We start from the raw sequence: 14735 nt of genomic DNA, 5'->3' as shown, positions 1-14735 counted from the left end.
CTGTACTTACAAGACACAGCTAAAGAAAATGTCTGCAGTAAGGCTGTGCATGGCAATAAGGAAACTGGCATTCCATTGAAATTTGAGGAGAGAAATGGCATAGCACAACTGGGCCTCATGGAGATTGGCCATGGAAGGTGATTTGGTTCCTAAGGCAGATCTAGGACCCTCTTAAGCAAGAATTTTTGGCTCATCACTCTAGTGCAACAATATTACCACCACATTCAACCACTGTCTCACTTTCTTCATGTGTGCTTTCATACTTTTCCTGTGATCAATGATATTCTTACTTTCTAAATACTTTCTCACCATTTACTCCATTTATGTGTAGTTTATACTTCCCCTCGACAATGGAATTGTTATGATGTTGCCCTGTTTGTGGCCTTTCTCAGCACTCTTTCAGTTTCGAACTGAAGTGTTGACCAATTAAAGACTTCGTGTTTCCCAAATCAAATTCTTGAGAACAGAATCTCATCTATTCCATTTTGGGAGAAGACTTTTGTGCCAGGCCACAGCCTAGCTTTTCACCAAATGCCTAACCTTAGTCCAATGAGCTTGGCTTAGAAGCCAAGTAGTGTGATGAGGAACAGAACCTTGAGCTGGGTGTAAGTTTTCTGAGAAAGAGGTAGGGTAGGGAAGACACTTCCATTTGCTTGTGTTGATCTTAACTTTTTGGTAATGTTACTTTCTCCTCAACTTGATTGTAAGATCCTTAACTGTATTGACTATTATGATGACTATTGAATGATTCTTTTGTATTCTCCATCATATCCAGTTCAGTTCATTCATTAATTTGTTCATTTATCCAACACATACTTAGTGAATTCCTACCATGTTTCTGGCATTGGGGTAGAACCTGGGGTTACAAAGACAGAAAGTCCAAGTCTTCCCCAATCAGGACCTCCCTGACTTGTGGCTTCCACTCCAGAAAGCCTCCTTTCTTCTGCCCAGGGTTTCCAGAATGAGTTGAGCCTTAGGAAAACCAAGAACCATTACCTTAAAGCCAAGAAGACTCACTTCATCTCTTGTATCTGTATCTCCCCAAAGGTCTACCTTATTCTTTCTGCCATAGCTTTCTCCAGGCAACATCAAACACAGCACTGATGGTTTCTCCACCGGTGGTTTGGCAGCCTACTTGGACTAGCCTCTGGCTTCCTACTTGACTCAGCTCTCCTAATTTTAACATTATGACTTTATTATACTCTATTCTTTAAAAGGTAGATAAAGACACCACAGAAAAAGAAAATTTTAAACCAATATCGCTTATGAACATACACGCAGAATCCTCAACAAAATATTAGCAAACTGAATCCAACAGCACATGAAAGGAATGGTGCACCATGATTAAGTGGAATTTATCCCAAACAAAGGTGGTTCAACATAAGAAAAACAATTAATATAATATACCACACTATCAAAATGAAGAAAAAAATATATCATCATCTTAATTGAAGCAGAAAAATCATTTGACAAAATCCAGCACAAGTTCTTGATAAAAATATTTAGAAAACTAGGAATAAAGGAAACTTCCTCAACATGATAAAGGGAATATATGAAAAACCCACAGCAAACATTATATTTAATTGTGAAAGACTGAAAGCCTTCCTACTAAGATCAGGAACAAGACAAGGATGTCCACTGTCACCACTGTTATTCAACATTGTACCAAAAGTTCAGGTCAGAGCAATTAAGTAAGAAAAAGAAATAATAAGGCATCAATTAGAAAGAAAGAAGTAAAGCATTCTCTACTTGCAATTACATGATTCTATGTACAGAAAAATGTGAAAAAAATGCACAAGAAATATCTTAAAACTAATAAATGAATTCAGCAAAGTGGAAGGGTACAAGATCAACACTCAAAAATCAGTAGTGTTTCTACACACTAGCAATGGACAGTCAGAAAGAGAAATCAAGAAAAACTTCCACTGACAATAGCAACTAAAAGAATCAAATATTTGGGAATAAACCTAACCAAGAATGTAAAGGACTTACAGACATAAAACTACAAACATTGCTAAAAGTCAATCAAAGAAGACCTAAATAAAATGGAAGAATATTCCATGTTCATGGATTGGAAGATTAAATATTTTATGATGTCAATTCAATCCGAAGCAATTTACAAATTCAATGCAATCCCAGATAAAATTCCAGTAACAGTCTTTACAGAAATTGAAAAGCCAATCATCAAATTGATATGGAAGAGAAAGCCATTTTGAAAAAAAAGGATGGAGGATGTGCACTTCCCAGTCCAAAACTAAAAATGAAGTCACAGTAACTGAAACAGCACAGTACTAGCACAAAGACAGATATGTAGACCAATGGAATAGAAATGAGAGCTCAGAAATGATTCCTCACATTTATAGCCGATTGACCTTAGACTAGGGGACAGAAGACCTCTCAGCTGGGAAAGAAGAGTCTCTTTAACAAATGGTGCTGGGAAAACTGGATTTGCCATTTGCAAATGAATGAATGAAGGTGAACTCCTACTTCACACCATATACAAAAATTAACTCAAAATGGATCAAAGACCTGAATATAAGAGTGAGAACTATCAAACTCTTAGAAGAAATAGGGAAACATCTTCAGGACCTTGTGTTAGGCAATGATTTCTTAGACTTTATACCTAAAGCGCAAGCATCCAAAGGAAAAAAAACTTTTTTTTTCCTTTGGATGCTTGGAAATAGAAAGGAAATAGAAACTTTTATGCCTCAAAGAACATTGTCATGAAATTAAAATAACAACCTACACAATGGGAAAAAAATTTAGAAATAACATGTCTAGTAAGGGCTTAATATCCAGAATATATAACAAAATCTTTCAAATCAACCACAAAAAGGCAACCCAATTAAAACATGGGCAAGTGTTTTGATTAGCTCCTGGAATTCAAGAAAATCTCTGTCATATCATTAGCTGCATGCAAACTTAAGGGACAGTTCTGGGACTAAACCTAATTGTTAACACTTTAAAATATTAAAATGTATAATGTGTAACAACAAAAGATTGGAAGACACAGAAACAGTAAATGATGGCGCATCCAGGGGAACAAGATAAAAATCCAGAAATCATCAATGAAGAAGACCAGACTTTGGACTAGACTTTAAAATAATTATTCTCTATGTGCTCAATGAGATAAAGGAAAACACAGGGAAGGAACTAAAGGATATAAGGAAAACAATAATACCTGACATGAAAAATTCCCTACATAGTTTCAACAGCAGATTGGAGGTGGAAGAGGAAAAAATCAATGATCTAGAAGACAAGAGAGCTAAATGGTTCAAGTTGAGGAGCAGAAAGATAAAAGAATAAAAAAGAGCAAACAGAACCTAAGAAACCTGTGAGATACAATCAAGTATACCAATAAACTCATTATGGGAGTCTCAGAAGGAGAAGAAAAAGAGAATGGGTAAAAAGGAATATTCAAAGAATTAGTGTTAGAAAACTTACCAAATGTAATGAAAGACATGAATATTCACATTCAAGAATCTCAGGGAACCCCAAACAGGATATATTCAAAGAGAACCGCACCTAGACGCATAATAATAAAACTGCCCAATACCAAAAGCAAGGAGAGAGTTCTGGCAGCTGAAAGGGAAAAGCAATGAGTTTCAGCAACATTTGTTGCCAGTTCCCTATAAGGGAAATAGTTTGTGAAGTACCAGAGAGGAATTCCTACACAGTGACAGCAGAAGCTAGGAGCCACACAAAACACTTCTCTGTCACCCCTGAAATATTTCCCTATGAGGAACTATTTGCTTTTGTTCAGAAGGCGTTGCAGAACATCCTTCTTTATTGCTTTCTAAGTTCCTGAACTCTGTAGGGGTAGGGTCATTGTTACCACCCACCTTCTTGAGCACAGTTGGAAACCTAGCATGTGGGTGCTTGAATGATAATGGCCCTCTGTCCTTCCCTATCATTGGATGTCTTTTCTTATCCCCTCCCTGCCTAAGCCAGCTTAGTCCTCCTGGGGAACTGGAAGCCTGATCTGGTACCACGCTGGGAACCCTGTGCTAACATGAAAGTAATTGCTGGGTTGTGAGGCCTGAAACTGCCCTATAATCCCTGAATCAAGGTAGAAGAAATTCCAGGTACCAAGAGCCCTGTAGGAATTGGAATCCGGGTTTGAGGTATTGGTATTTACACAGAATATAACCGAAGCTGTAAAGATGGCTTTTTTTTTCTCAATTAGTTCTGTAAGCGTGATAGACTTAATACTCACCCTTTGGGAAAACGTGCAGTTGTCCTCTCAGAACTCTTTTTCCATAAAGAGTCAGAAATGGCAGGGCTTATCTCCTACCAGATTAGAATGTATGAGCCACATAATTTATCCACAATTATCTTTGGATTCAGCTAAGCATGAAGCATTCCTTACACCTACTGTAGACCCATTTCAATGTAAATATCCCACCTGGGGCCCTGTATAGTCCTTACTAAATTGTGACTGCAACAAATTAGAGGGCTTTTGCTTTCCATATCCATCATGGCATGCCCTTCTTCCATTTATTTAGGGGAGGTGGTTGAATTAATTAATATGTTGATAGAAATAAATTAGCAGAATGTTGAAGATAATTCCAAATGGGACACACATGAATATTTGTTTATCAGTGTAACTATCTATGATATTTTAGCTAGGAGAAAAGGATAAATTAAATCATACCTGAGTCATTTTTAATTCTGATGGCTATAAGGATTAACTTGCATGTTTTTCTAGATAAAAAGTCCTTCTAAAAAGATGAGATTATTCACCTTTACCCCTAGACCTTTAAGGAAGCTTTTGCAAAGGGCAGTAATAATATATATATATTGGCACAAGAGAGTCTCAATAAGATTAAGTGCTGATTTCTCACAAGAAAACTTGGAGGCAAGAAGGCCATGGACAAAATATGGGAAATGATGAAAGAAAACAATTGTCAAATAAGAATTTTATATCCAGCAAGACTTTCTTCTAAAATTGAGGGAGAGAGTAGGACATGAAGAAGCTGAGGGAATATGTCACTACTAAAACTGTCCTATGAGCAATGCTTAAGGTAGTTCTCCAGACTAAATGGAAAGGACACGAGACAGTGATTCAAAGCAGCATAAAGAAACAAAGGTAACCGTATGGGTAATTATAAATGCCAGTACTATTGTATTGTATTGTTTGTTATGAGACTCCACTTCTTACTTCATGCAGATGCTAAAATTAAAATGCATACAATTGATGATTTCAGTCTTATGGAGTTCAAAAACAGTGGAAGGATGGAGGAGTCTAGGAACAGTATATGTGTGTATTATTGAAGGTAAGTTGGTGTCAAAAATCAAATATGACTAGTATAGAGTTAGGATGTTAAATTTTAACACCGCAGTAACCATAAAGGAAATACATGAAAAGTATATTCAGTAAGAAATGGGAGAGATCTCAAAATGGTACAAATAAACATGGAAGTAGGCATTAACAGAAATAGGCAAAATACTCGAATAGATATTTCTCCAAAGAAAATATATAAATGTCCAAGAACAAAATAAGCCAGACACAAAAGGATAAATATTGTCTGATTTCACTGATAAGAAATATTTAGAATAAGCAGACTCATAAAGTAAAAATGTAGAATGTAGGTTACCAGGGACAGGGTGGGGGAAGGGAGTAGGAAGACTTAAAATGTACAGAATTTCTATTGGGGATGATAGAAAAGCTTTGGTAATGAATGATGGTGAAGGTAGCACAACATTGGAAATGTAATTAACACCACTGAATTATACATCTGAATGCAGTTAAAAGGGGAAATGTTAGGTTGTAAATATGGTACAAGAATAAATAGATATTTTTTAAAATCCATGGAACTGCACAATCCAAACAGTGAATCCTAAATTAAACCACAGACTATAGTTAATAGTACAATTACAAAAAACATGCTTTCCTCACTTGTAACAACAACAAAAAAGTTCAGACAACAGCAATCTACAAATGCAACCCTCTACCTGCCCTTATTCTTGGTGTGTGTGTGTGTGTGTTTGTGAGTGTGTGGCAATGGCCTTTTTTTTAAGGTTTTATTTTATTGTATAATATAACATATATGCAAAGTAAAGAAAGAAAAAAAAACAATAGTTTTCAAAGTACTCTTCAACAAGTAGTTACAGGACAGATTCAAGAGTTTGTCATGGGCTACCATTCCATCATCTCAGATTTTTCCTTCTAGCTGCTCCAGAATATAGGAGGCTAGAAGGAATAAATATTTTTTATCATCACTTTTTTCTTTTTTTGTGAAAAATAACATGTATACGAAAAAAAGCAATAAATTTCAAAGCACAGCACAACAATTAGTGGTAGAACAGATTTCAGAGTTTGGTATAGGCTACAATTCCACAATTTTAGGTTTTTACTTCTAGCTGCTCTAAGATACTAGACACTAAAAGAAATATCAATACAATGATCCAGTGATCATACTCATTTGTTAAACCCTACCTTCTCTGTATAATTTCACCACCACCTTTGATCTTTCTCCCACTCTTTAGAGATATTTGGGCTATTTTCACTTTAACTTTTCATGTTGGAAGGGCTGTCACTAATATGGGGTAGGGAGATGGAACTGCTGATGTTCTGGAGAGGCTGGGCCTCTAGGTTTCAGGACTTATCTGGACCAGGGGCCCATCTGGAGGTTGTAGGTTTATGGAAAGTTACCCTAGTACATGGAACCTTTGTGGAATCTTATATAATACCCTAGGTTTTCTTTAGGATTGGGTGGAATGGTTTTGGTTGAGGGTTGGCAAGTTGTGATAGGTAGCAATGTCTAACTGAAGCTTGCATAAGAGTGACCTCCAGAATAGCCTCTTGACTCTATTTGAACTCTCTCAGCCACGGAGACCTTATTTGTTACACTTCTTTCCCCCTTTTGGTCAGGATGGAATTGTTGATGTCTTGGTGCCAGGGCCAGACTCATCCTTGGGAGTCATCTCCCACGCTGCCTGGGAGACGTTCATCTCTGGATTTCATGTCCCACATACGGGGGAGGGCAATGATTTCACTTACAGAGTTGCCTGTCCTTATTCTTAGTCTCATTATGTCTACCAATCCAAAACTCTGGAAATTAGCTATTGTTTTCTACATCTCAAGTCTTCTCAAAAACACATTTGATTAAGCATTAGCCTATGTATAATCAAATTACAGTTTTGAATAATCTGGTCTCAAAATGAAGTTTATACCAAAACCACATTTTTTGTGTGTGAGTTAAGTTTTTTCTCTCTGCTTTTAATTGACTCTTACTCTTCTCTATTATTATAACTCTGAGACAGGAAAAAAAAGAGGGATTTCCAGCATAAGAGAGGTGTTGTTTGTGAGTAAGCAGCCTATATCCTTGACCTTCCAATTCCAAATGACATTCCAGAGCCTTTGATGCAACAGAAAGTGAGGTCTTTTTAATAGTTTATTTTTCAGTTTGTAGATGTGTAATCACGCAGTAGTCATGTTATGGGTACAGCAGGCAAACAGCTTGTAGTATTTGAATTTATACATGCACCCACAGGCAATCCCAGAGGTCATAAATCTCTATGCCATGTGGAGTTTGTTTATACCCCAATACAAGATAATTGCATTTTGCCGAGACCTGTCCCTCCTCCACAGCTAAGGGAGTTAAGAATTAAAATGCAGCTAAAGCCGCCTCTCCTGAAGGTACCGGGTGCAGCTAAGGGCTTGTGGCCTGTTTGCATGGCCCTGTTAGGAATAATTCTCTTCTCAGCTGTCCTTGCATCAGCTTGGTTTAGAAGATAACATTTTTTCAAACTACGTCTGGTCCAAATGATTGTTTCTTCAGCATAACCAGCACTGAATTGATTCCCAAAAAATGAACTCTGCCAGCCAGTGTTTAGGAGGTATGAAACTACAGTACTTGTTGGTGCTTATCTTTGAAATCAAGTTATTCTTCCTTCTTTCCTTTTCCATTTCCTTTCCTTCCTTCTTCTTTCTCTCCTTCTCTCATTCTCTCTCTCTCCCTCTTTCTTTCTCTCTTTCACTTTCTCCCTTTCTTTTTCTTTCCTCATACTTGACTTCCTCTACTTGTTATTATAAGGAAAGTATTAATTCCCTTTCTACTTATACATTCTAGCATTATCACCTCCTGACATTTCCCTGGGTATGTCCTGTTAAAATTACTGTTACCAAGTCAGGAAATCCCAAAGGGACACACACATGCATTCACACATGTGCACACACACCGTCACACACCTACCAAGATACCCTGTTGAAAGAAGATTAACCCTGAATCTCAGAGCTCTGGGAGCTGCCCTAATTTTGTCATATCGTATTCAGAGATGACAAAAAAAAAAACAAAAAAAACTTGAAGTTAAAAACATCATTTTTCTGTGGGTAGTTTAGAAAGCTATCGTTGGTTCACAGGAACATGATTCTATTTCTTTTTATTTGCATGGCATTTTCACAATGGAATTTCCCAAACCTGTTCCTGGAGGACCTCAGGTGGCACTGGGCATGTTCCTTTGTAGAAGAATGAAGTGTTTGCCTTGGGCAGCCCCATTGTGAGATCAATCGTTCCCTGATGCTGGGTTTATAAACACTGTCTGCAGGTGGACTCTGGGCTTCCTCGCCCAGGAGCAGCCTCATGAGCCTGCACATGCTGCCCAGCCCCTGGCCAGCCTGGGTCCTCGCAGCCCAGAAAACTACCGCATAGATGTGCTTGTGGTCCCTGAGGCAACAGCGGTGAAATCCTGTTTCATCAGAGCCACCCGGGGATGCCCTCCACGGCACAGAGAGAGGTCATTACCAAGCTGCCATAAATGAGGGGCTTGGCTAAAATGGAAAAGCCTACCAGAAGATTCAGAATCTGTCTGAGCAAACTTTCTTCTGGTTTTCTCTCTCCACCCCATTCTTCCCCATTTCAACCTTTTCTTAAAGAAGAGATCAATTTCGGCCCATGTCTTTCCGGGAGCACTTAGTTTCCATCACGAAGGTTCCTCAGACAGGAAAAACATAACCAAGTATAGTTTTGTGCTTTCACATCATACCCAGGTCTTCCAGAAACGGTTGTTTCTTCTAGCTTAGATACTCTACTTGTAATTAAGGCAGGTCTTCTAATTCTTTAGAACTACAGGGCTGTATTTAAAATTTGCTCCTTGTTATTTACTTAAGGATAATTGCAAAGAAAATTGGTCTGACAAACGTGCCAGTGTTTGTTGGAGAGCAGCAATTGCACAATTTTTTTCTGCTTTTACGTCTGTTTAGTTGGTATCAATTTCCAAGATCCAGATGGGTATGACTTATAAGCAGGTGTGCTAGAAGGTTGGAAATCAAAAGAGGTGAGTTCGTATTGGGTGGGCATCGGGGCTCAGTGGCAGAGTTCTTGCCTGCCGTGCTGGAAACCTGGGTTTGATTCCCAGTGCCTGCTCATGAAAAAAAAAAAAAAAAAAAGACGTAGGTTCAAATGCTGCCTTAGCCTTTAACTAGCCATGGTGTCTTGGCCAAACGCTTAATGTCCCCGCATTGGACAATTCCTTTGTCAAAGAAAAGGATTGGTCTAAATGGGCTCTAAGCTGCCTCATTCTGAATTTCATGCTTCATTATCATCTGGGTGCCTCAGGTATAGACTTGGCGTAAACTCAAGCGCATGTTATTGGCTTAGAGAAGGTAAACATTTCTGGGCCTCTGAAATCATGGGCTTAGCCGCGATGTGTGCAGCTTTCTTAGGTACGGCAGAACAAGAGAATCCACAAGCAGAAAGCTATTTTTTACGGGGAGTGTTAAAAGATGACTTATTATTTGGTAAAGAATAATCTGCTGAGGGCAATATGTTGTTTTCATTCCCCCTGTAATTTATGTGTCAACAGGCTGCCTGGAGAAGAAGCCATAAACTATGAGCTTGCAAATGCCAGGGCTGGGTTCTTGTGGGATGGAGTTCAGTCTCTCTTTGGGCAGAGGAGGTCACTAAGCAAGTCCATTTTGGAATCTCACTGATATTTTTTGACCCCACAGCACAGGTTGGTGCTGAGTCTGTGAGAATCCTGATGAGGGTCCAGTCCCTGGGGAGGAAAACCTCTTTGATTTTCTGAAACCAGGAAACAGAGAGAAGGGTCTGCATAAGTCAGATGGAACAAGCCAACAGTTAAGCCAAAGGGTTCTTCGCTTTGGTAAGTGCATATTTACATGGTCCTGGTGCAAAACCCCTGCCTTTCTGCCATGCTGACAATGGAAAACCCAGACACCTTCCTGAATTTGAGTGGTGGGATGATTTCAGCTGTCTGTGAGATTTTGTTAAATGTCCGAGACGAGACGTGCTCCCTCCTGCCACCCAGCTTTTCATGGATCTATTCCAGACTTCTCAGTGCATTTCCAAAGCATTAGGCAAGAGGTTGTGTGGAGTCATGTGACATGAGTTGTTTGTGGCTCCTCTGGATAAACTTTCTATATAAAAATCCCTGTTTATCAAGCTGATGAGTGGAGAGATCATTCACTTTGTCAGAGGACCCTCCCACTTTAGGGAGGAATTTTCGGTAGTTGTAAATAGAAGTCGGAGCCCAGTCTCCCTGCTCTGTCTTACTCCTGTCTTGGCTGGATTGAACCACTTTTTGATCTCCAGGGCAGCAGGGAGGACACCTGAAGGACAGGAAACTGTGTCTTTGATGGCAGCTGCTGCCTGAAAGGCAAGAGTTCTGCTCTGTCCCTAGGAAGTGGGAATAGGGCTAAAGAAAGTCAAGTCCTTTCACAGTGGATTTCCCAGAAGAGAAAGATGGAGGGCACAGGGAGAGAAAAGGCAGCTGCAGCAACAGGTTGGAAGCAGTGTGACTGTGCCACCCTGTCTCCGAGGGGCAGCAGGCAGTGAGGTCACTTGGTGAGGACAGTGGTCACTGAGGGATTTCTAAGGGTCCTCCCATCACAAATACATTGTGATTCTTTATAGCTTGAGAGAAATACTGGATTTGATGTGGGGCGGGTAGAGTCAAGCACAGGCATTTGAGGCTGAAGACTTAGGCACCATTTGAAGATCTATTAGAAAGGAAGAGGGACATTTCTGGAATTAGGATGTTAATTAAAGGTAAACTCAGTTGATTTATTAGACTTCCTTAATGTGCCTCTCCCTCTTTACTTGGATATAAGATAAGGACTTAATCTAACTTATTCTGTTGTATCCCTATCATAGAGAGCTGTGGCTGGTATATAGCACGTCCTAGATAAATATCATTGAATAAATGAATTACTGAAACTAAAGTGGTGGCCATTGCTCCTGCTATTGCATCCAGACTCCATTTCCTATTTTCAAGGCCCTGCCACACTGACCTGTGGCTACTCACCTGATGACAAGGCCTGCTGGTCACCGATGTGTATCCTTTGCCAGTGGGTTGGTGGTTGACCTTCATCACCCCATATTTTTGTTCCCTGCTCATAACCACTTCCAGGGTTCTGCCCATTCTGTTCCACCCACATAGAATGCTTTCCATCTTCAAGTAATGCAAATTCTTCAAGGCCACGCTGAGGTTCACCTCCTCCATGAAACCCCCCTTGACTCCCGGCTCCTTGTTGAACTCATTGTAACACCCAAACTAGTCCTATTTAGTCCTTGCATCCAGCAGTAGTTAGACAGGTGAAGGCTGCATGTCACCTGGGGCCAACCATTTCACCACACTGTACTTAGGTCTCCTCACTTCAATGGGACTAATTTCAGTGTTCATCTAGAGTGTCATTGTGAGGGTTAAGTAAGGTGATTCTCAGAAGCACTTAGGAACCTGCCCCTGTAACAAATGATGAAAAGCATGTGTTGCTGAAGCTCAAGGGATGACTAGGAAATGTGACTCTGTCCTTATTCACAGGGCCAGGCCACCACATCACCTTTGTGGAGTAAGCATCTGTTCTAGCAAATGTGTGTCATCCATATCACCTTCAAAAGATATGTTCACAAGGTCAAATGATGGATAACTATGGTTCAGATTTGTGGATTTCTCAAAAGGTGGAAGAAAGGAGGGAAGACAAGAGGGAAGAGTATTGGTTGAGTTCTGCTTCCTCTAGGGACTGATTTCCCTTTGTCACCAGACGTTCTCAGAAAGGCATTCCATGAAGTCCTATAAAATAAAGGTTCATGCAAATCCCATAGTTTTCACAAATTGTTGGTGGCTTAAAATCTCAGATGGGGTTTGTTATTTTAACATTAGACACAGCGCTCCTATCTCAGTGTTTAGGTATCCTGCAACAGAAGCAGGTTCCCTAGGCTCCCAGGGGGAGGAGCTATAAAGTATAAAGACAGCCTGGATGTTCTCACATGGTTTATTTCTCTCAAAAGGAGCTAAGCGACTGCAGGCTTCAAGCAGAGCAGTGGACCAGGTTTGCTAGGATTTGGAGGAACAGAGACGGATCTGCAAGAGGAAAGAATCACCCAAACTCAGTGAATTGTGTGCTGAAGCACCACCACCCAGCAGTCATAACACGGCCCCACGGCACCAGGGGTGTCTGAGTTCTGGAAAAGCAATTGGACCCTGCAACTTCCCTCTCGAAATGCAGTTCAGGAGAAGAGGAATGAGAGGACATCAAAACATGAGCCTGATCTCCCAGGGATGGGAGGGGTGTTCTTTTCAGGACACTCACTTCTATTCTGCCCAGATTTTATTCTAAAGTCTCTGTTTCTAACTCTGGAATTTCCTTTGTCAACCCTCAAATCCACAGAGGTGAAATAGGCTGAAACTGAAATGGTTCTCCCATATTCTCCTTGTGCTCTGCTTACTAAAGCACTGGGCCTTGATCTCTGGACTTACAAGCTTGACCTGTTTAAAAAAAATTTTTTTGAAATGATTTCACACGTGCAAGAAGGTTGCAAAAAATAATACAAAACCCCTACAGGGAACTCCCACAAACCTTCCAACCACCTCAATACCCAGATTTAACAATTTTAACATTTTGCCACATCTGCTTTATCATTCTATCTGTCTATCTACCTATCTCTATCATCTATCTGTATCATCTATCTCATCTATCAATCATCTATCCATATCCGTCCACCTATATATCTAATCTATCATCTATATTTTTCTATCTCTATCACCTATCAGTCATCTATCTATAGATCTCATCATCACCTATTTCTATATCTATCTGTATCTATCATTTATCTGGCTATATCTATCATCCATCTATCATCTATCCATCTACATTCTATTAATATATCATTTTCTAAACATTTGAAAGTAGAGTTTACATGTGATGCTCCTTGAACACATAATAATTCCATGTACATTTCCTAAGAACAAGGATATTCACTTTCGCAACCACCCTAAGTAAAGTCATCAAGTTCAAGAAATTCAGTTTCAATATAAAGCTGAGAGCCTATATTCCAACATTTTCATATGTTACAATCATGTCCTTTCAAGCTTTTTCTCCTCCATTATTAGATCCAGTCCTAGACTCCACATTGCACTAAATTTGTCATTGTCTCTCTAGTTCTCTTTCTTTCACTGTTTTTTTTTAATTGTAGAAACATAGATACAGCATAAACTTCCCCACCTCAACTATTCCTGAATATATCATTTGGTGGGATTAATCACGAACACTGCGCTACCCTCACCACCATCCAGAAGCCTGTCTCCTCAGAGAGAGCTCTAAACCTACACGCTGGAATCCTTCTTCATAGGAAAATGGAGGAACCAAAAAACTTTGACTTTTAATACAGCTAAACACAGTCAGTCATCAAGTTATTTCTTAAACCAGTACAATGCTACTTCAAAATAAGCTACTGCCTGAGACGACTGCAACCCAAAGTCCTTTCAAATATGACTAGAGAGATAGAGAGCAATTGAGAGACCAAGAAAAATAAAAGAGAAGCATGTTGACTGCAGAATGACTGAGGGGTATTTGTCTGCTTGTTTTGGCTTTAAATGTCCTTTACTGTTTGATGACAGTTAGTGTTCTTTAAGAGCCTGTCTCTGAAAGGCTCAGCAGCCTTCTAAGTAAACTATTTGGCAAATGCTCTGCTGCAGCAAGTAAGAACACGTCTGGGAGGCTGCCATTAGCTCTGCTGGAAGTGTGTGAATAGTGTCTGCTTGGGTCCTCCACTTGAATGTTTCCAAACAATGGGAGGCACATCATCATGATCCGACATGATAAGCCAGAGTTAAAGAATTTCTGAACAGTGGGTGGAACAGTATTCTTGATTTTTAACGTCATCACGATTGAGCCTCGGAGGTGAAGGTGCTGAAAATTGGGCAGGGGACGCTCACTCCTCCAGACTGCCCCATCCCCTCTGGGCTCCCGAGCCCCCGCTCCCTGTGAACCTCAGTCTCCCTGTGAGTCCTGCTGCTGTGGCTGCTGCTGACCCCTGTTTCACGTCTAGGTTCTCTGCATCCATCAAAGGGTTTGCCATGCCCAGCTCAGCCAGACTTAGCCAAGTATTCGACAGCAGAAATGTACCTTAATGGCCAACATCTTTTCTTTTCCTTAGCTTGGATAAGATTTCACAGGAAGTGACTGTTTGGATGATGGCATACAGGAGGAGGGTATGACAGTACCTATCTACTTATCAGTAGTACCAGTGAACATAAATATTTTCCTCCTCCTTGCGTATAGCCATAAACAAACTTGATATTTGTTTATTAACAATGTAGCATTTTAAAACAGATAAATGATTTCTGAGTATTAAACCTATCTAACTAGATGAATTATATTAATACATTATAATTCTTGAAAGTTGCAATCGACTTCAAAAGTGAAACTCCTGACTGTCCAACTGAAATTTGTTGTCTTTCTGCGCATTAAAAAAATCACCTATAGTAATAGT

Source organism: Tamandua tetradactyla, chromosome 25 (assembly GCF_023851605.1).
Source record: "Tamandua tetradactyla isolate mTamTet1 chromosome 25, mTamTet1.pri, whole genome shotgun sequence".
Classification (NCBI taxonomy): Eukaryota; Metazoa; Chordata; class Mammalia; order Pilosa; family Myrmecophagidae; genus Tamandua; species Tamandua tetradactyla.
This window is presented reverse-complemented; position numbering follows the sequence as displayed.